Genomic DNA, 21,013 nt, shown 5'->3' with positions numbered 1-21,013 from the left:
GAGGCCACTGTTGAGGAAACTGGGTCCACAGATGAGAAGGGACCAGCTGAGGTCCCACAGTGAATGCATGACAGGCATAGGCTGGAACCTGGGCCTTCTGGCCCCTGCTTCAGCTCCAGGCACATATTGAGGCAGGAGGAGAAGGGGGCAACAGAGGATGTGATGGTTAGATGGCATTACCGACTCAATGGACATGAATTTGAGCAAATTCCAGGAGACAGTGAAGGACAGAGGAGGCTGGTGTGCTGCAGTCCATGGGGTAGCAAAGACTTGGACACAACTTAGCTACTGAACAACAAATAGTTTCCTTTCTGACCAAAGATGTCCCATTTTACCTTTGGGTATCACAAACACAGTTGCCAGACACGATACAGGCTGGGTCCTGGCCTGGTACCTGCTTTGAGGGGTACTGCTTGTGGCTATAAGAGACTCATCACAACATCTGGTGGTGGTCATGGTGGGGGAAGGGAGGGACCTCCAGCAGGCTCTGCAGCAGCATCTGGAGCTGAGGTTTGTACTGGACGGACCAGGGACACCCTGAGCTTGCTAGCCTGGGGCCTCCATTCATCCTAATCCCATGAGAGCTGGGCAGTGTTGAGTCTTCTCCAACCGGCTCCACCCCAGGACCCCTGATTCTTTCTGACCTGGGTGCTGGTCCAGTTGCCTGGATGCAGCTGTCTCAACTCGGTGGGTATGGAAGAAGTCTTGAAGCCTGGGGCCAGCTGGGGTCGCCTGTGTGCCTTAGGGTGACAGCAAGACCTAATGTTGACTGAAAGTTACAACCTGCCCGGAATTGTAAAGTTCTGCATTTGGGGTAGTCTATCTAATCCTTCCACTGTCCCAGTAGGAAGGCATTGCTTTGAATACTTTTATCATTCAGATGAAGAAACTGAGGCACTGAGGGTACGGCCCACAGACAAGAAATAGCTGCAGCAGGGTTCAAACCCAAGCAGGATTGTCAGGAAGCATTTAACAGGAGGCTTCCTGTGAGCTGTTTTGGATCTGTCAGGAATCCTCTGTTCCTTATTAATTCCTGAATATTCAGGAATTAAGAGGAGAGGCAGGCCTCTCCCGGTGCTGCGGGATCCAGGCATTTCCTTCATTAGTTTTTCAATACGGTGATAAGTACGCTCTTCCTTCTTGTGAACCGTAAAAGTGATTGTTTACAACTCTCTCTCTCTTTAATATGGATCGCCTATGTTTTGTTAAGTCTGGAATTTTAATCTTTATCTTTACTGAGAATAACTACAGTATATATGCCTACACCATGTTGATTAAAACACCTTTGTTTCATCAGAGCTTTGGTCCCCGTGTCTTTCTTTCTTTCTCTCTCTCTCTCTCTCTATTTCTGGCTGATTTCCTGGAACGCGAAAGCCGGCTTCGTAACCCAGGAAATATTAGCCTCTCTCCTTCTTTCGCTTTCTCATTGTCAACTCTGGACCACCAGGTTCCGGTCCATTAAAGGACCTCAACACAGGATGATTCCAGGGGCCACGTACTGAACTATTAGGTATGCTGGGAATTGCAGCCCTCTCCCAGCTGGGTCCCATACGTGTGGGCTTTTGCCTCAGATTTCCTGATCTGTATCTCAAATCCTTGATGAGCTTAAAACCTTCTGTATTAGTCAGGACTTAGTTGCAGGTGTCAGAAACTCAAATAGATTTAAGCACACAAGGAACTGGGTCGGTTTTCTTTGCTGAAAAGTCCAGGGGTTGTGCTGAATTAAAGAAGGACTGAAACTAGATGCCCTAATGATCAGTTCAGGATTTTCCTTCTTTTTCTCTTTCTACTCTATGCTCCTTTTTATTTGTTGCATTCTCAGGCAGGTGCTTCCCCTAGTGAGGAAAGATGGTCACCAGCAGCTCCTGGTTGGTACTTCTCTTCCTAGTTTTAGGAGCAGATTCCTGCCCTAGTTTGAAGAGAAGCCCTTGTACTGACTCTTATTTGTACTAACTCTGGTCATGTGCCCACCCTGAACCAATCACCAGGACCATTCCCTCCTGTGTTTTTCCATTGGCAGAACTCCATTCCCAAGTCATGATGAAGGTAGTGGTGGCAGCCGTCTTTGAACCACTTGGACTGGGAGAGTTGAAGGTGGAGGAGAGGAGCCACCAGTGTCTGCCCCAGCTCTTCTGGGTTGCCACAGAGTGTACAATCCAGAAGGTCAAGGAATAGCCAGTACATCAGTCAGGAAGTAGACACCTCAAATTATGATGTGTTGAGAAGTTAATGAGGGCACTCTTCATGGCGGGATGTTGGGTAAGGAGATCACAAAGGATGTTGCAGAACCTTGGAGTTAATAGCAGAGAAGTTGTAGTTTTTTTTTTTTTTTTAATCCTAAAGTAGTGAGGGGCAGGGTGGTACATGACCCAAGGAAGAGAGGGCTGTATGGAAGGGCCCCCTATAGCAGCTGGCCTGCAGGAGAGGGGTTTAGCCAGCCTATAGTGACCAGAAAGAGAAGTTGCTTGGGGAATAAATATCTTGACCTCTCTTTTCTGTTCCTTTAATCTCTGGGTCATATTTCCCACTGTTCCCATGAGAACAAGGACACCTGGTGATGTATTTCATGTAAGTCAGTCAGCAGGGACAGAGAGGCAAGAACAGAAAGGTGGTGAGGGGTGGAAGGGGCCGGGGCTCAGCTGACATGTTGACGTGAGACCTTGTTTCTGCTCGAGGTTATTGGAGATGGAAGCATTTATTCAACATGGAGGAAAAGAGGCTAGCATCCTTTCCTGGTATTCTGTCAGCATAGACCACTGGCTATCCCAGACTGAAGAAAGACTGTTGGTGGGAGAAGAGAGGTGAACCCCCTGAGGTCCAAAACAAACCGAAACCTAAAAAGTAGGGTCCACATTAGTGAATAGATTCTGCCTTTTGGAGGAGGTGAGGTTGGACATCCATATGCAGTTCTGAGTGGCCTTTTTAAAAATGCAGGCTGCCTAAGTTCAAGTTTTAGCTGCAAGTTTGGGAGAGTTACTTAAACTGTGCCTTAGTTTCTTATCTGTAAAATGAGAATTATGCTATTATCTGTCTGATGGGGTAGTGGTGCAGATTAAATAAAATGTTCCAAGCACTTAGGACAGAGTCTAGTGCACAGTAAGGGCTCAGTACTTGTTAGCTGTTACTGTTGTCATTGGCAAGAGCACTGAAGAGAGTCTCCAGACCTATACACCAGTCACGTTCTACTATGACTTGCTTTGTGCCCTTGGGCAAGTCACTTTTCCTCTCAAGCTTTGTTTTTCTCTTCTCTAAAGTTAAGGGGTGAGATTCAAAGGTTCTGAAGATGTATTTTGGCTACAAAATTCTAAATTCTGCTAGACCCAAATCTATCACAGATTTTGCAAAGGTGCCCAAAGGGGAAATGTGTATACAGGGCCCTTCAACAGACTCCTGCCAAACAGAGCTCAGGTTTCTGCCCTCAGTATCAGCAGGAGGGATACCCAGTAACAGGGACTCATATGGGGCTCCTCCCTGCAGGTGTCTCGGGCCACGTGCTAATCTCTTTTTGATAGCCTCTGCCTGCAGCAGATCTCCTGGGTGCTGCCTGGGAGAGGGGCCAGCCCTTTGCTTCTGGTGCTTGGGGCAAATCACTCACTTGTGAAGTCTTCCCTGAGGCCTGAAGCCCACGTTGGGGAGGGACCTGAGCTGGCTGGGGGAGGTGTGGGACCACTGGAAGGCTGTTACACGACTGAGCGACTGAACTGAATTCCTATTCATTCTTTGGATCTCATTTACTCCTCAGAGCCTCCACTGACACCACTGACACCAGTGGTTACCAATTTGGAGAATGTTCCCCATGTTGATTTTCCCAACAGGTCAGGGAGGTCAGGGCTATTTCTGCCCAGTTCATGCTGGCCTCCCTGTGCCTGGGACAGAGGCTGGTGCTCAGTCACTTCAGTTCAGTCACTTCGTTTGTCGTTCAGTTTGTGTCTGACTCTTTGCAACCCCATGAACTGCAGCATGCCAGGGCTCCCTGTCCATCATCAACTCCCAAAGTTCACCCAAACCCATGTCCGTTGAGTCGGTGATGCCATCCAACCATCTCATCCTCTGTCGCCCCCTTCTCTTCCTGCCCCCAATCTTTCCCAGCATCAGGGTCCTTTCCAATGAGTCAGCTCTTTGCATCAGGTGGCCAAAGTATTGGAGTTTCAGCTTCAACATCAGTCCTTCCAATGAACACCCAGGACTGATTTCCTTTAGGATGGACTGGTTGGATCTCCTTGCAGTCCAAGGGACTCTTTATAGTCCAACTCTCACATCCATACACGACTACGGGACTATTTGTAACTAATTGGTCCTTCTCCATTTGTTGCATTTTTTTGGTCTTTTTTTTTTCTTCCCATCTTCTTTCTAACATGCAAATCTGGGACTTCCCTCGTGGTCCAGTGTCTAAGACACTGCACTTACAATGCAGGGGGCCTAGGTTAAATCCTTGGTCAGGGAACTAGATCCCACTGGCTGCAATGAAGATCAAAAGTACCTGTTTTTTGAAGCAAAGACCTTCATGGCCAAATAAATAAATAAATAAAATAGACATTAAAAAAGTAAAATGCAAACCTGATGATGTCAGTCATCTACTAAAGAGTCTGACTTTCCCAACTTCTTGGATAAAGGTTTGATTGACAGGGCTCACCAGAAGAGCTCCTTGCCCTCTTCCCAACCCTGTCCCCATGAGCACTCTCTTCCATTCACCCTGGTCTACCCACATCGTTTCCCAAGTGGTCTTTCCCATATAGGCTCCTGCACAGACTGCTTATTCTCCCTGGACTACCCTTCCTGAATGTTTCCTCCGGTTTTTTAGTTCATAGCCCAAGGGCTTCCCAGGTGGCGCTTGTGGTAAAGAACCCGTCTGCCAATGCAGGAGATGGAAGAGACACGGGTTTGATCCCTGCATTGTGGGAAGATCTTCTGGAGGAGGGCACGACAACCCACTCCAGTATTCTTGTCTGGAGAATCCCATGGACAGAGGAGCCTGGCGGGCTGCAGTCCATAGGGTTGCATAGTGTTGGACACGACTGAAGCAACTTAGCATGCAAGCATCCCTTCTCTTGAAAATTTGCCCTTAATCTTCTGGACTGGCCAGTTGCCTCTTCCCTCTCCTGCAGTCCCCTCGGCCTTCGCTCCTCGTGGTCCTGGTCCTGCTGAGTTGGGTTTGTCTTTACTTCTCACTACAGTGGGAAGGACCTTAAAGGCCTGTGCCTCCATTTTGGAATCCCTGGTACCTTGTATGTATCACCTTGCACACAGTGGGCGCTCAGCAGTGGTTTACTGAATACTGAGTTTTGTTAATGATAGTTAACCAGGTCATCATGTCCAGCTTTGTATTGAGATAACATATCACTTACTACCTGAACAGATATAAGTTACTCCACCCTTGCTAATGACTCTCCAGTTTGGGGTATCACATGTTTAGGTGGGATGGCTCTACCCTCAGGCTTAGGAGGATGAACCGTGGTTGGTTTGAGCCATCCATGGTAGCCTCAAACTCTTTGTCAGTAATTGGTTTGGATGTGGACATATGAATAAATCATATAGTCAATATGACATAAGAGGAAACTCACTGGGTCTTCTGGGAAAGAATTTCGTTGCTGATAAGAGAGATGTACAGTAAAAAGGTCCTCTTTTTCTCACACAGTGTGTCCTCAGGTGACCCCTGCTGCAGCCGTCTTGTGACCATAAGGAGAGAAACGAGCTACGTCCTGAGGTTGCAAAGCACAAGATCGGCCAGCATTTGAGCCTTTAATGACATCTTCCTGCCCCTGGATTAACTAAATGTAGAATTTCCCCTCATTTCTGGACCTCTAGCTATGTAGGTTAATAAACTTCTATTGTTTAATGTACTTAAAATCCAGGTTTCTGGTACTTACAGCTAAAAATATTTTAACTGATTCACTGCCTATATGTTCTTGGGCAAGTGACTTATTCTTGCTGAACTTTAGTTTCTTTATTTGTAAAAAGAGATATTAGCCTTTCTTCACATCTTGACATCATTGATCTTATAAAAGAAGTGGATTTACTTGAAAGAGGGCAGAGTCGTACAGATGGAAGAAGGGGTTGGCATTGGCCCCCCTTAGGGGCTGGGTGGAAGGAAAAACAGTTGGGATTGCTTGCTCCACCTCTGTTTTTTGACCAGGTGGTAGGTTTAAACATTGAAAAGCGTAGAATGAACTTCTACAAGGCATGAGACGAATTTCACTCAGGTGCTTTCTCACCACGCTGCAAAATCCAGAAGCAAACAGGAACATTAAGCTCTGCTCTGTGTAATAATATCTTTACTATATTGCCCTGGTCACATATATTATTTTTTATTCATCTGAATTGAACTTTTAAAGGAATGAAAAAAACCATAGACTAACATAAGGTGAGAATTTCCCACCCACTTCTTCCTCCCATCTGCTCACTCACACCACCCAGAGTACTCCCCAAACCAACCACTATTGCTCGCTTGTTCTTCTTCCTAGAGGTGTTTTATGTACGTAGAAGCACAGAGTACATAGAGCACTATTCCCCCACTTTTTAAAAAAAACTTGATTAGTTTATCATTGTTCTGCACTTTAGTTCTTCACTTGGAAGTATATCTTGAGATTTTTCCTTAACAGCACATAGCAAACTTGGTTATTCTTTTTCTCTTGTAGTATCACAGTATTTCATTGTAGAGTATTTCAATTTATTTCCCTCATTCCTCATTGGTGGTCCTTTAGATGTTTCTAATATTCATTATTACAAACACTGTTGTAATGAAGAGCTCCATGATAAGTTTGTTTTAACTATAGGGAAAATGTTTAGGAGCAGAACTGCTGGGACAAAAGATAAATGCATTTATAACACTCTGAAATTTGAATCTTAAGTATTGAATCAGGACCAAAGGAAAAAGACTTCCAATTCCTTTCTTTTATCCACACCTACACCTGTTCCAAATATTCTGGGCCAATCTGACTACCTTTCTTTGCTTCACAAACATTTATTTTAGACATGGGATAGCTATTCTTGTGGAAAGGCTTTTTCCTAAATCAGTGAGCGAGTTAAGAACTTGGAGATGATTTGGCAGATAAAGACTTGAATTCCAGTGAGGTAGAGACATTTCTTCAGGGCAACGCAGCATAGCTGGAGCCAGGACCTTGGGCTGCTTGAGTTCCAGTCCAGGACTCTCTCCTTCGTGCAGGCTGGCTTCTTTCCATTGCAGTGCTCTTCTGGAAACCTCCGCAGGGAGATGCCCTGTAATTCAGTTCACATCTTAAACAGTGTTCTTCACAGATCACTTGTGTCTTTTTAAATCCTGTCACATGGAACCCCTCACTGTTCATTCATTCAGTCACTTGTGGTTCACAGAAAGAGAATACAACCTCAGGGTGCAATGCAGAGGTGGAGGGGCTGGTGTGTGCAGGGTGGTTACTCAGGTTTTCACTGGCCCATCATCACCAGGAGCAGGGAGCTCCAGTCTGGCCTGTTCCATGTCAAGAGGATAAAGTCAGGCCAGCATGCTCTGGCATCCTGTCCCCACAACCCTCCCCTTCAGGCTCTCCTTATTTACCACCTCCTGCGCCTCCCTTCTTTAACTCTTTTGATTATGCCATACCTTAGCTGTTTCAGTGCCCTAGCATGTGCTGTTCCCTTTAGAATGGGGCCAGTGACAGTTTCCTCCTCAATGTTATTGCATGGCATAATAATAACAATAGTAATAATAATAGCAAACACATTGAGAACACATACCACAACCCAAGTACTCTAAGCACTTTCCATCTATGTTAACTCATTCATGGCTTCCCTTGTGGCTCAGCTGGTAAAGACTCCGCCAGCAATGTAGGAGACTTGGGTTGGATCCCTGGGTTGGGAAGATCTGCTGGAGAAGGGATAGGCTACCCACTCTAGTATTCTGGCCTGGAGAATTCCATGGACTGTATAGTCCATGGGGTCGCAAAGAGTTGGACACGACTGGGTGACTTTCACTAACTCATTCAATGTGCACAAAAGCCCTGCATGGCAGGTGGTGCTCTTATGTCCATTTTACAGGAAGGAAACTCGAAGACTGGGCTGCTCAGGAAGCCGACTCCAGATGGGGAAGGGTGTGCCAGCCGCTTCCAAGGGGGCGCTCTAGGGACCAGCACCCATGGAAGGAGGGGAGGAGGGAGAAGTTGAATGGTGACTGGTCTCAGCTGAGATCTCACCTGACTTCATGGGGTGCTCTGACTTGGACAATCCTTCAGTTGGTCCAAGTTGGAGGGAGGAGACTGAGCTTTGTAACCACTGTGTCGATCAGACAATGGACATGAGCATGAACTTGGGAGAGGCAGTTTTCTTCAGCCAAAGCCATCCCTGAAGGAGGCTGCCAGCGGTGGGCTGTCTGACGTGGCACTCCCAGACACTGGGAGCACTGTTCTTCATTCTCTAAAGGGCATCTGGGGACACTGCACCCATCATAGGAACGCAGGCACAGAGATGGCAAGCAACCACTGCAAAGTTTTCAGGGAGGTTGGAACTTCTGCTATACCGCCTCCCAGGGAATCCTTGTAAGTGGTTACAATGGTGCCTGACAATAAGAGCTCAGCCACTGTCAGCTGCTCTTATTATTATTGTTAGTATTTTACAGGTGAGAAAACTAGGTATGGGTGAAGTTCAATTGTGTTACCAAAGTCACACAGTTTTTAGGGAGTAGAACTGGGTTTTAACTCCATTTCGTTAACTAGAGAATTAATTAATATAAGATTCATTAGGGCAGGGACTTGGGGGTCACTGTTGTCACCAGGACCTGGCATTCCTGGCATACAGTAGGTGCTCGGTAAAAACCTGTGGTGTTAATTAGTTACTTAGTTAAAATACTTATGGAGCTTTGAGTGTGACTTCACAGGCCTCTGTTCCCTCTACTGGTTGGCATCCCCTTAGAGAGTACCTGGTCTAAGCACTCTAATCTCACAGACAGGGAGCTAAGACTTAGCGAGCAGAGGCTTGCCCAAGGTCACAGAGCCTCTTGGTGCTGCTGATCAGGACCCTTACCTAAGTCTCTAAACTGGTCAGTGGTCATTGTACCCATTAGTGAGTACACCAGTCACCTGCAGATTCTGACTCAGCAGGTCCAGTAGGTCTGAGGTTCTGCCTTATTAATGAAGTCCCAGGTGGAGTGAGGCTGCTGGCCTAAGACTACCCTTTGAGAGCACAGCCGCTGAGGACCACAGACTTCTGAGAGCAGAAGGCCTCTGAAAGTCACAGCGGGTTGGTGCTGAGATTTGGTGTCGAAAGCTAGGGCCTGTTCCCCTTCCTGCCATACGTAATCCAGGTGCTGTCAGCAGGCGGCAGGAACACCTGGTTTTGGGGTCACAAATTCACTCAGGCACTTGGCTGCTCCTGACAAGTCTGCCCTCTAAATCAGTCACCTGCCGGAACTGGTGGGGGTGTGTGTGTGTGTGGGCTGCAGTCAGGTCCAGTTTTGAGACCAGTTCAGTTCAGTTCAGTCGCTCAGTCGTGTCCGACTCTGCGACCCCATGAATCACAGCACACCAGGCCTCCCTGTCCATCACCAACTCCCGGAGTTCACTCAAACTCATGTCCATCGAGTTGGTGATGCCATCCAGCCATCTCATCCTCTGTCGCCCCCTTCTCCTCCTGCCCCCAATCCCTCCCAGCATCAGAGTCTTTTCCAATGAGTCAACTCTTTGCATGAGGTGGCCAAAGTACTGGAGTTTCAGCTTCAGCATCAGTCCTTCCAATGAACACCCAGCACTGATCTCCTTAAGGATGGACTGGTTGGATCTCTTGCAGTGCAATGGGACTCTCAAGAGTCCTCTCACGCGAGGCTCGTGGGCGCTGCTCCCCTTCTCTGAGCCTGTTTCCTCGCCTTTGAAATGGCAGGATGTCTGCCTGCTGACTTGCAGGTGGTTGTTGTGTGGCTGGAACATCGATGCGTCTCAGGTCCTCAGATGGCACGTAGCAAATATGTGAGTGTTCGTTTTTCTTATTTTCATTTTTATGGGACCTCAATCTTCTAGAGGAGGGGTCCCCAGCCTCCAGGATCTAATGCCTGATGTTCTGAGGTGGAGCTGATGTAATTATAATAGAAATAAAGTGCACAATAAATGTAATACATTGGAATCATCCTGAGATCACCCCCCCTGCTTACCATGGTCTGTGGAAAAATTGTCTTCCATGAAAATGGTCCTTGGTGCCAAAAAAGTTGGGGACTGCTGTTCTAGAGAACTTCTTGGTGATGACAGAGGGGGAAGTGGAGGATTGGTCAGTTTCCTATACACAGGGGAGGCAGGCTGGGAAACTGTGGGAGGGGTCCTCTATGCTAGGTCTGAGCATCATCCTGGCCTCTGTCTTTCTCTTTTGAAGAGAAATTTGACCAATCAGTCACCGATTCCTCTTCTTCCTAACTTCTGAGTATCTTCCAGATCTGCTCGTATCTTTTAGTCTCCAATGCCTAAATAAATGGACTGTGCTTGGTGATTGATCAGTAAATTTCTTAATTTTCCCAAGCTGCCTGCAAGATTTGCAAGAAAGAAGTCTTATTACATCCACTTAACAGATGAAACATCTAGGCTCACAGTGATCAAGTGACTTCTCTGGCTTGTCAGTGTCTTAGTCAGGATGAATTCAAGGTCTGTTGGGCAATGGAGCCTGCATTAGCTTCCACACTTGGGTCCTAGTGGTCTCAGCTGTAAAATGAGAGATTTAGCTAAGTGATCTCTACATTTTCATACATCCATCACTCGATCTCGCCTATGCCAGATGCCTTCTTTGTCCAGTCCTTGAGCCCCTTCCCTTCCCTCCCACCTCTGTGTTCCAAAGCCTCTAGAGTCATTGGTCAGGGGAAAGGCCTGGCCAGAGTCTTTTTAGTCAAGCACATCTTTGGATCAAAAGTAGCACATTCATCCTGATGCCCTGAGTTTCCTCTGGAGAAATTGTAGATGAGAAAACTCTCATCATGGAATACTGCTAGGTTCCCTGAAATTGCTTCCACACCTCCCCCTTCCCATTTCCATCATCACTGGTCCAAACCACCATCATCACTTGGGTTTCATCACAAGCTTCTTGAATCGGCATCTTCGCTTTTCAAATTCCTACTCCATTCTATAACTAGACTATACTTTATAAATGCAAATCAGATTGCTATTCCCCTTCCTAAAACCCAGTAAAGGCTCTTTTTCCCTTGGAACAAAGTCCAGAATCCTTACCTGGATCTATGAAGGCCTTTGTGTTCTGCTCTTTCCTTCCCTCACTTCTCCAGACACTTCACATCCACTCTCTTGTCACTCTGGCCATGCTGGATGTTTCCACAGCAGGCCTGTGCCTGAATGTTCATCCTGTGAGGCTCCTCTGGGAGGTCTCTGACTTCACATGGCTGGCCTGGATCCTCTGCTCTTTCTTTCCCTAAAACCCTGTGTTTCTCCTGCCATAATGGGCCCATGCTCTTATAACCGGTACATTGAACAAATAGAGCTTGGTGAGATACAAGCATGAGACAGATTTATTTCCCTCTAATCATTGCCTTCAGATGTGTTTGATAAAACACATCTATTTAGATGTGTTTAGAGCAGATCTGGGCATTTTCTGGCCAGTTAGTTCTTTAAAACTTTAATCTTACATCCAATTTCAAATTTATCTTCTTCCTGGTTCAGGCCAGGCTTTGGCCTGATGGACCTGGATGAGGGAGGGGGTGTGTGTTTGTCTGCCTTTTCACCCCTCCTCCACTCCCCACTTTTCTGCTTCTGGATCTTTCAGGGATACAGATGCCATAGGGTGGAATAGGCCAGCAGCATCCGTTGTGTGCTGGTATGATATTTTAAATGAACGAATGAAGGCCATGGGCTTTGGAGTTAATCTCCAAAGATTAGTTATTCCTTAGGACTGTGGGTGAATCTCTTTCCTTCATTAAAGCTTCTTACTGTTCCATAAATGTTAATTCCTCTTCCTTATCTGTGATTGGGTGGGGGGGTAATAACGCATGTCCCATAGGGCTGTGCTCACAACTGCATGTGATAACATGGGCGTAAAGTCTTAACAACTATTATTTCATTTCCTTAGGATTCCCAAAGGCCAGGTGTGCATGTTCATTTGGGTCTGACTGCGACCCCATGGACTGTAGATCACTAGGCTCCTCTATTCAAGGAATTTTCCAGGCAAGAATTCTGGAGTGATTTGCCATTTTCTACTCCAGGGAATGTTCCTGACCCAGGAATCGAACCTGAGTTTCCTGTGTCTCTGCATCGGCAGGAGGATTCTTTACCACTGAGCCACCAGGGAAACCCTTAGGATTCTGATAGTATCTCTTCTAATGCCTCTGACTTTACAAGGTGACCTCACAGTCTCTGAAAGACAGATCAAGAGGGCTTTTTGTCCCCATTGTGCTAGACTCTGTCCTGAGCAAGAGAGGCACACACATTGGATAGATTCCATCCTTGACCTTAGGGAGCTCAGAGACTTGCTAAGGACAGAGACATCCTAGTTTAAATTTTGGATAGAAGTGTAATATGTATTATCCTAGGATAGGAAAGACACAGAAGCAATTTTTCTTTTGCCTGAATTTGATGCCAAAGATACCATAAACATTTAGAACTTGATGGAAGTGTCATAGGACCAAGCTACCTTTATAGTGCATGAATGGGAAAGCAGAGGTCCAGAGAAGAGAAGCAGTGTGTGAGACCACATTGCTATTTGTTGGGAGGGACAGGAGCACAGCACACAGCTCAGAGTCCCCACTCCTTTGGCTAATTCTTGCTCCTCCTTCCATTAAATGACATGGTTCTCCCATACCACCAATACACACACACACACATATACACAGATGTGAAGCCTCTCTTATCAACTCACTCTTCAGACTTCCTGTTTTGTAATATGCATCACATCTGTAATTGCTTATTTAATGGCTTTTTCTCACATCAGATTGCAACCCCTGTGAGGGCAGGAGCCCACTCCCTCTGGTTCACTGCTCTGTCTCTAGTACAGAAGGGGCCCCAAAGTGAGGAGCAAGGGTGAAGGAAGTGATGCCATTCCGAATCCCCTCTGTGCCTGGCACTGAACAGGGTGACCATCCCAGATGACCTCATTGGATCTTCTAGCACCTGAGTGCCTGGCGCGGCTGCAGCAGGAGACAGAGTCAGGAAACAGGGTTTTAGATTTAATTTTATTTTTTCTTAGAAGCCAGGAAGCAGTGTTGTGAATGGACAATGGGAGGATGACACTAAGAGGTACTCAGAGCCTTCCCAGGGAAGCTAGTAATTCATAGTTCCATGGGCATCCTGTCATCAAAACCAGTGTGGAAAGGGTGTAGCCTGGATATTGAGGGCAGGGACTCAAGAAAAGACACATCTCCTGGGCTCCACCCACTGGTTGGTCTGCTGCATGGCCAGGCTCATTGAGCCAGTCAAGGGGGCAGTGACCATCACTAGTGGGCTCTAGCTGCTGTCTGCTGGAGATTCATGTGCTGTTCAGTATACCCAATCCTACTGGGGGCTGGGCTGCAACTTACTCCTTTCCTCTTAGCTCTGTGATCTTGGGTAAGTACTTTAAGCTCTATGGGCTTCAAATACCTCCCCTGTAAAATGGGGATAAAAGAGTACTCAGCTAACAGGTATTCTGTGAAAATTAAGGGTGTCAAAACAGGCAAAGTGTTTTGTTATCATTGTCAGAGCTCTGGCTTAGAATCAGGAGATCTGAGGCTATGACTGTTTTTCACTATTCATGTCATTGGGGGAAAGTGATGTCTCCTCTCTGAATTTAGTGCCTCCATTTGTATGACAGGGAACACAGTGCTTGCTTCAAAGGCTAGACAAGACATGGGAACCTGAAGGCCCATCTCAATTGCCTACATCCACAAGGAAGGGAAAGGAAGTCACCCAATCTGCTGATACTAGGTGAGCGTGGGAAAGCTTTTCCTCAGGCTGCTGTTTAAAGGGCCTCCTGTGGCCCCCTTTATCTGACACCTTGACCCCTCTTCCTGACCCCTTCCCTGCTCCTGCTCCCACCAGGGCCTGACTGCCGAGGAACCCAGATTAGAGAGGAACTGTGTTCAGGAAGTGCTTTAACAGGCCAAAGTGGAAACATATCTAAGGGCTGGCCAAACCGGATGTTGTCCAGGTCATGAGGAACAATCTGCTTTTGGGGGGCTGGATGGGGATGGGGTAGGGGAAAGGGAACAAGGTGAAAATTCTGTGAAGCAGTGCTTCTCACAGCACTCACTCTGAGGCAGAAGGAAGAGCCGGTCAATCCTTCAGCAAACATTCTTTCTGGAACCAGAGTCTCTTGCCACCCTGTAGAGCTTATAAATCTGCTGAGATTGCTTCTGACCTGATCCTTCCTTCTGTGAGTGTGTACATGTATGTGTGCACAGAGATGTGGAGCTTGCTGATGGCTTCCTCCCACCTGGGACTGGGAGGGCTTTGGGTGTACAGGTCAGAACTTGCCAAGAAGGCATAAAGAGGGCAGCTAATATACTTGCTGTCTCTGTAGCACTTCTGTGCACCAGGCATTGCACTGGATGGCTTGCATGCATTCTTTTTTTGGCTGTGCCGTGAGGCATGTGAGATCTTAGTTCCCAGACCAGGGATAAAACCTGTGCCCCCTGCAGGAAGTACATAATCTCAACCTCTGGATCACCAGGGAAGTCCCCTGCATTCTTTTTCTTAATGAGATAGGCATATTGTTGTTGTGTTGTGTTTGTTGCTCAGTCGTGTCTGACTCTTTGCGACCCCATAGACTGTAGCCTACCAGGCTCCTCTGTCCATGGAATTCTCCAGGCAAGAATCCTGGAATGGGTTGCTATATCCCTGCACAATTTAAAGATGAGGAAACTGCATCTCAGAGAGGCTAAGTTCCTTCCCAAGGCCATGTAGCTAGGAATGAGCCAAGGAGGACACAGCTCTGGGCATCTGGGTGTGAGACTGCATGGAGAGGGTCCCCTGGATAGGAAAGCTTACTCCATTCTTCTGACAGCTCAGCTTCTCTGCTTAGGCTTAGGTTCCTGGCATCCTCTCTTCCCAGCCAGAAGGTGGAAGATAGCTAGAGCGATAGTTATTTCTTGTCTCAGGTGTTATAGGCTCCTGCCAACCCCTAGACAAGGGGTTGGCCACTGTGACTCCAGTTGCCCAGGAATAACTCCACCGGGTCTGGCTTTGGGTCCAGCATCTCTCTCTCACACACTTCCTCCCACATGCCTTATTTCAATCATGATAACAGCAGCTCTTGCTTAGTCAGCTGCTGCTACGTGCCAGATGCTGGGCTATGGGATTTTCATTTCTTCTTTAATCCTCACCACTCCTATAAAGTAGGACTGGATATCGCCATGTTACAGATGAGAAAACTCAGATGTTGAGGGTTTAAATAACGAACCACACGGCTGGTAGGCTGCAGAGGCGAGTGGTTCTGCTAGGTTTGTCCAAGCTCACAGTCTATTCTCTGAACCCTCTGCTTCCCTGGCAAGCCCATATCACAGAGCATGACATGTGTCCAAGTGCAGGAGTGAGTCCTCACTAGAATGTGAGCAAAGCCCTTGGTATGGGGAGACACTGGGTCCAGAGCCCCAGAATACTGGTTTGAACCACAAGGTTGACATTCTCCAGCTATGTGACCTTGGCACTTCATTTTACTAAAGCTTGGTTTTCTCACTTAAAATAGGGATAACCATGCCTGGTGTAATTATATGATTATGGCTACATGATTCACGGTGCTATCAGAGTACCCAGCACATGTGTGATTAATGTTTGCCATGTAGGTGAGATCAAGCTGAGCCCTTCTGAGAGCCTGGCTCTGTTGGCATCCTGGGCGCCTCCCACTCACCTGTAATACTAGGTTACAGAGCAGCAATTTCTACTTTCATGTTCTTCCACTGGCAAGAACTGCTGTCTGGGATACCCGCCTGGTACAGGAAAGGGGGACAAGAGCCCACAATATTCTTCCCTGACAAAACCCCAGCTCTATTAGTTTGCACGTGATACTCTCATGCTTCCCTCTTCCTTTTCCTCTTCTTGCCTAAAATAAACCTTGCACATCAAAATCACTCAGCATCCCATAAAGGGACACAGGCCTCCTCTGAGAACCCCTGGAGTCTTGGGAATCCAAAGTCTTCCTCAGTCTCTAGGGAGAGGGGCTCTTTTGAATTTCTTAAACTATTAATACAATTGAAGAAGCATGTCCCCTCCCTCTCCACTCTTTCCCCACTCTTGATAATCCCCTATGACCATTAGGACTGAAACATCAGACAGCTAGAAACCATGCTCCTAGCCTGGCTTGAGTTTTCTTGCTCCACCCTCCCCACAACTCCACCTTCATCCTGCCTCTAGGGCATAGAATAGGGGCCGAGGAGACCCCCCCTTAGTTAGAGACCACAGGGTGGATGTGAAAGATAAGCTGGGAAAAGCACAGTCGGGGAGCAACTGGGCTTCAGTCTTAATATTAAAACTTCACTTTCTGATCTCATAGTCTTGGGGTCATCACTAAATCTCACTGTGCCCACCTGTTTGTTTGTTACTGGGGATGTGTGTGCATGTGTGCGTGTGTTCTCAGTTGTGTCTGACTTTTTGCGACCCTAGGGACTATAACACACCAGGCTCCTCTGTCCATGGGATTCTCAAGGCAAGAATACTGGAGTGGGTTGCCGTGCCCTCCTCCAGGGGATCTTCCAGACCCAGAAATTGAACTTGCATCTCTTAGGTCTCCTATATTGGCAGGCAGGATCTTTACTACTAGTACCAGCTGGGAAGCCCCTGTCACTAGGGATACTGTTACCTAATTTGCAAATGGGGGTTTAATGACACATTGTCTGTGAATGACCTAGCCCACTGTGCACACTTAACCATGATCGCTGTCATCAGACACTTGTTGTCATGGATGGATCCAGCTGAGCCCGGGGGGAAACTTAGAGCACGCCCTGGCCATTTGAGCTCCTGACCACAGCCTCCCAGGGTGTGCTCATGGGGAACTGGAGACGCTGAGGAGGACATTGTTCACAAGTCCCTGGAGTCAGAGGAGAGGGGAGGATGAAAATGTGAGGGAGGGAGAGGTTGATGAAACCTCACTGCTAGCGCTGTTCCCAAGGTTTAGGGCCCAGTCTTCTGAATAGAGGGGTCCAACGCAAAGGCTTAGGATGTGGTTCTTACAAAACCCTTTGTGAGATTTGGTTCCGAGCAAAGCTGTTTTGGGGCCCAGCTGGTAAAATGAGATAGAGTTTGAGGAGAGGGCTCTCTTCCCAGTGAATGTGGGTTGATTCAAGGTCTGTCCCAAGGACAGAAAGGTGCAGCTCTGGGGGTCCTGGGAAGGAAAAGCCATTCTCACTGGTAGCAGTAGTGGCAGGGAGGAGCCCCTAGAAGCTTCCTAGCCACAGGTGCCCTTGAGGGTAGCGCAGAGCCCAGTGCTTGTGAGATGTCTCAGAAAACCCCAGGGGAGGCTTTGAGGAAGGCAGATTCTTCATCAGCAGCTGAGGGCTCTGAGCCAGTAACATCTGAATTGTTAACGGGACCTCCTTCGTCCCCCAGCTTGCTGAGGGTCTCAGGGGCTGTAACAGTATCAGCCTTGATTCCAGAAACTATTGGGGGTGGGGGAGGCACCAGTCAGCTTCAGTGGACTGAACTGCTGGGAGGTGCTTTGGCTGAACACTGCCGGCAGGCTAGGCTGGGGAGAGAGGGAGCAGGCAGGGCTCTCTGGGAGGCCGAGCAAGAGCTCTGAGCTCCTGCTTGTGGGCTTGGATTCAGGGAAGGTGTTGGTCCAAAAGCAAAGACTAGGCAGGGTTGCAGGGGCCTGTCAGACTGCAGACATATTAGAATAGTCGCTAATATTTGGCGAGAAACATCATAGTGTAGCTGGAAGCACTGCAGCCTAATGGTGAAGTGCAGGAATAGAGCCTGACTATCAGGGTTCCAGTCACAGCTCTACCATGTTCCAAATCTGTAACCCTAGGCAAACTGTTTAGCCTGGTGGGGCACTTAGAACCACATTGGGCAGGCAGAGTGAAAAGTGTTGGCTTTACTTCCTGTCGATTATTGTACATGTTGATGGCTATACATTCAAGGTAGGTAGAGTCTGATCCTCCAGCCAGGCCTTCAGTGGGTCTGCCTGTGAGAGGATGGAGGCAAAAGAGGCCCCAGAAACAGGCTCCAGATCACGTGATCTGGTCTTAAAAAAGCTCGTAACAAACAACCACAGTGCTATGCTATGCTTAGTCACTCAGTCGTGTCCAACTCTTTGTGACCCTATGGACTGTAGCCCACTAGGCTCCTCTGTCCATGGGGATTCTCCAGGCAAGAATACTGGAGTGGGTTGCCATCCCCTCCTCTGAGGGGATCTTCCCAAGCCAGGCTTTAAACCCAGGTCTTGCATATTGCAGGTGGATACTTTACTGTCTGAGCCTCCAGAGAAGCTCAAGAATACTGGAGTGGGTAGCTTATCCCTTCTGCAGGGGATCTTCCTGACCCAGGAATCGAACTGGGGTCTCCTGCATTTCAGGCAAATTCACTACCAGCTGAACTACCGGGGAAGCCCAACAACCACAGTTCAGTTCAGTTCAGTCACTCAGTCATTCCGACTCCTTGCCCTGGGGCACGCCAGGCCTCCCGGTCCATCACCAACTCCTGGAGTTTACTGAAACACACCCACTGAGTCAGTGATGCTATCCAACCATCTTATCCTCTGTCATCCCCTTCTCCTCTTGCCTTCAATCTTTTCCCAGCATCAGGGTCTTTTCAAATGAGTCAGCTCTTCACATCAGGTGGTCAAAGTATTGGAGTTTCAGCTTCAGCATCAGTCTTTCCAATGAATATTCAGGACTGATCTCCTTTAGGATGGACTGGTTGGATCTCTTTGCAGTTCAAGGGACTCTTAAGAGTCTTCTCCAACATCACAGTTCAAAAGCATCAATTCTTCTGCGCTCAGCTTTCTTTATAGTCCAACTCTTACATCCATATATGACAACTGGAAAAACTATAGCCTTGACTAGGCAGATCCTTGTTGGCAAAGTAATGTCTCTGCTTTTTAATATGCTGTCTAGCTTGGTCATAACTTTTCTTCCAAGGAGCAAGCGTCTTTTAATTTCATGGCTGCAATCACCATCTGCAGTGATTTTGGAGCCCCCAACAATGAAGTCTAACACTGTTTCCACTGTTTCCCCATTTATTGCCATGAAGTGATGGAACTGGATGCCATGATCTTTGTTTTCTGAATGTTGAGCTTCAAGTCAACATTTTCACTCTCCTCTTTCACTTTCATCAAGAGGCTCTTTAGTTCTTCTCCACTTTCTGTCACAAAGGTGGTGTCATCTGCATATCTGAGGTTATTGATATTTCTCCCAGAAATCTTGATTTCAGCTTGTGCTTCATCCAGCGCAGTGTTTCTCATGATGTACTCTGCATACAAGTTAAATAAGCAGGGTGACAATATACAGCCTTGATGTACTCCTTTTCCTATTTGGAACCAGTCTGTTGTTTCATGTCCAGTTCTAATTGTTGCTTCCTGACCTGCATACAGATTTCTCAAGAGGCAGGTCAGGTGGTTTGGTATTCCCATCTCTTTCAGAATTTCCCACAGTTTATTGTGATCCATGCAGTCAAAGGCTTTGGCATAGTCAATAAAGCAGAAATAGATGTTTTTCTGGAATTCTCTTGCTTTTTTGATGATCCAGTGGATGTTGGCAATTTGATCTCTGGTTTCTCTACCTTTTCTAAAACAAGCTTGAACATCTGGAACTTCATACTTCACGTATTGTTGAAGCCTGGCTTGGAGAATTGTGAGCATTACTTTGCTACCATGTGAGATGAGTGCAATTGTGTGGTAGTTGGAGCATTCTTCGGCGTTGCCTTTCTTTGAGATTGGAATGAAACTGACTTTTTCCAGTCCTGTGGCCACTGCTGAGTTTCCTAGATTTGTTGGCAAATTGAGTGCAGCACTTTCACAGCGTCATCTTTGAAATAGCTCAACTGGAATTTCATCACCTCCACTAGCTTTGTTCGTAGTGATGCTTCCTAAGGCCCAACTGATTTCACATTCCAGGATGTCAGGCTCTAGGTAAGTGATTACACCATCGTGATTATCTCAGTCGTGAAGATCTTTTTTGTGTAGTTCTTCTGTGTATTCTTGCCACCTGTTCTTAATATCTTCTGCTTCTGGTAGATCCATACCATTTCTGTCCTTTATTGAGCCTGTCTTTGCATGAAATGTTCCCTTGGTATCTCTGATTTTCTTGAAGAGATCTCTAGTCTTTCCCATTCTTTTGTTTTCCTCTATTTCTTTACACTGATCACTGAGGAAGGCTTTCTTATCTCTCCTTGCTATTCTTTGGAACTCTGCATTCATATGTTTTTCTCCTTTGCGTTTCACTTCTCTTCTTTTCACAGCTATTTGTAAGGCCTCCTTAGACAGCCATTTTGCTTTTTTTGCATTTCTTTTTCTTGGGGATGGTCTTGATCCCTGTGTCCTGTACAGTATCACCACCCTCCAACCATAGTTTATCAGGCACTCTGTCTATCAGATCTAGTCCCTTAAATCTATTTCTCACTTCCACTGTATAATTGTAAGGGATTTGATTTAGGTCATACCTGGATGGTCTAGTGGTTTTCCCTACTTTCTTCAATTTAAGACTGAATTTGGCAGTAAGGAGTTCATGATCTGAGCCACAGTCAATTCCCAGTCTTCTTTTTGCTGACTGTAAAGAGCTTCTCTATATTTGGCTGCAAAGAATATAACCAATCTGATTTCGGTATTTACCATCTGGTGATGTCCATGTGTAGTCTTCTCTTGTGTTATTGGAAGAGGGTGTTGGCTATGACCAGTGCATTCTCTTGGCAAAACCCTATTAGCCTTTGCCCTGCTTCATTCTGTACTCCAAGGCCAAATTTGCCTGTTACTACAGATGTTTCTTGACTTCCTACTTTTGCATCCCAGTCCCCTATAATGAAAAGGACATCTTTTTTGGATGTTAGTTCTAGAAGGTCTTGTAGGTCTTCATAGAACCATTCAGCTTCAACTTCTTCAGCATTACTGGTCGGGGCATAGACTTGGATTACTGTGATATTGAATGGTTTGCCTTGGAAACGAA

Source organism: Bos taurus, chromosome 3 (genome assembly GCF_002263795.3).
Source record: "Bos taurus isolate L1 Dominette 01449 registration number 42190680 breed Hereford chromosome 3, ARS-UCD2.0, whole genome shotgun sequence".
NCBI classification, from domain to species: Eukaryota; Metazoa; Chordata; class Mammalia; order Artiodactyla; family Bovidae; genus Bos; species Bos taurus.
This window is presented reverse-complemented; position numbering follows the sequence as displayed.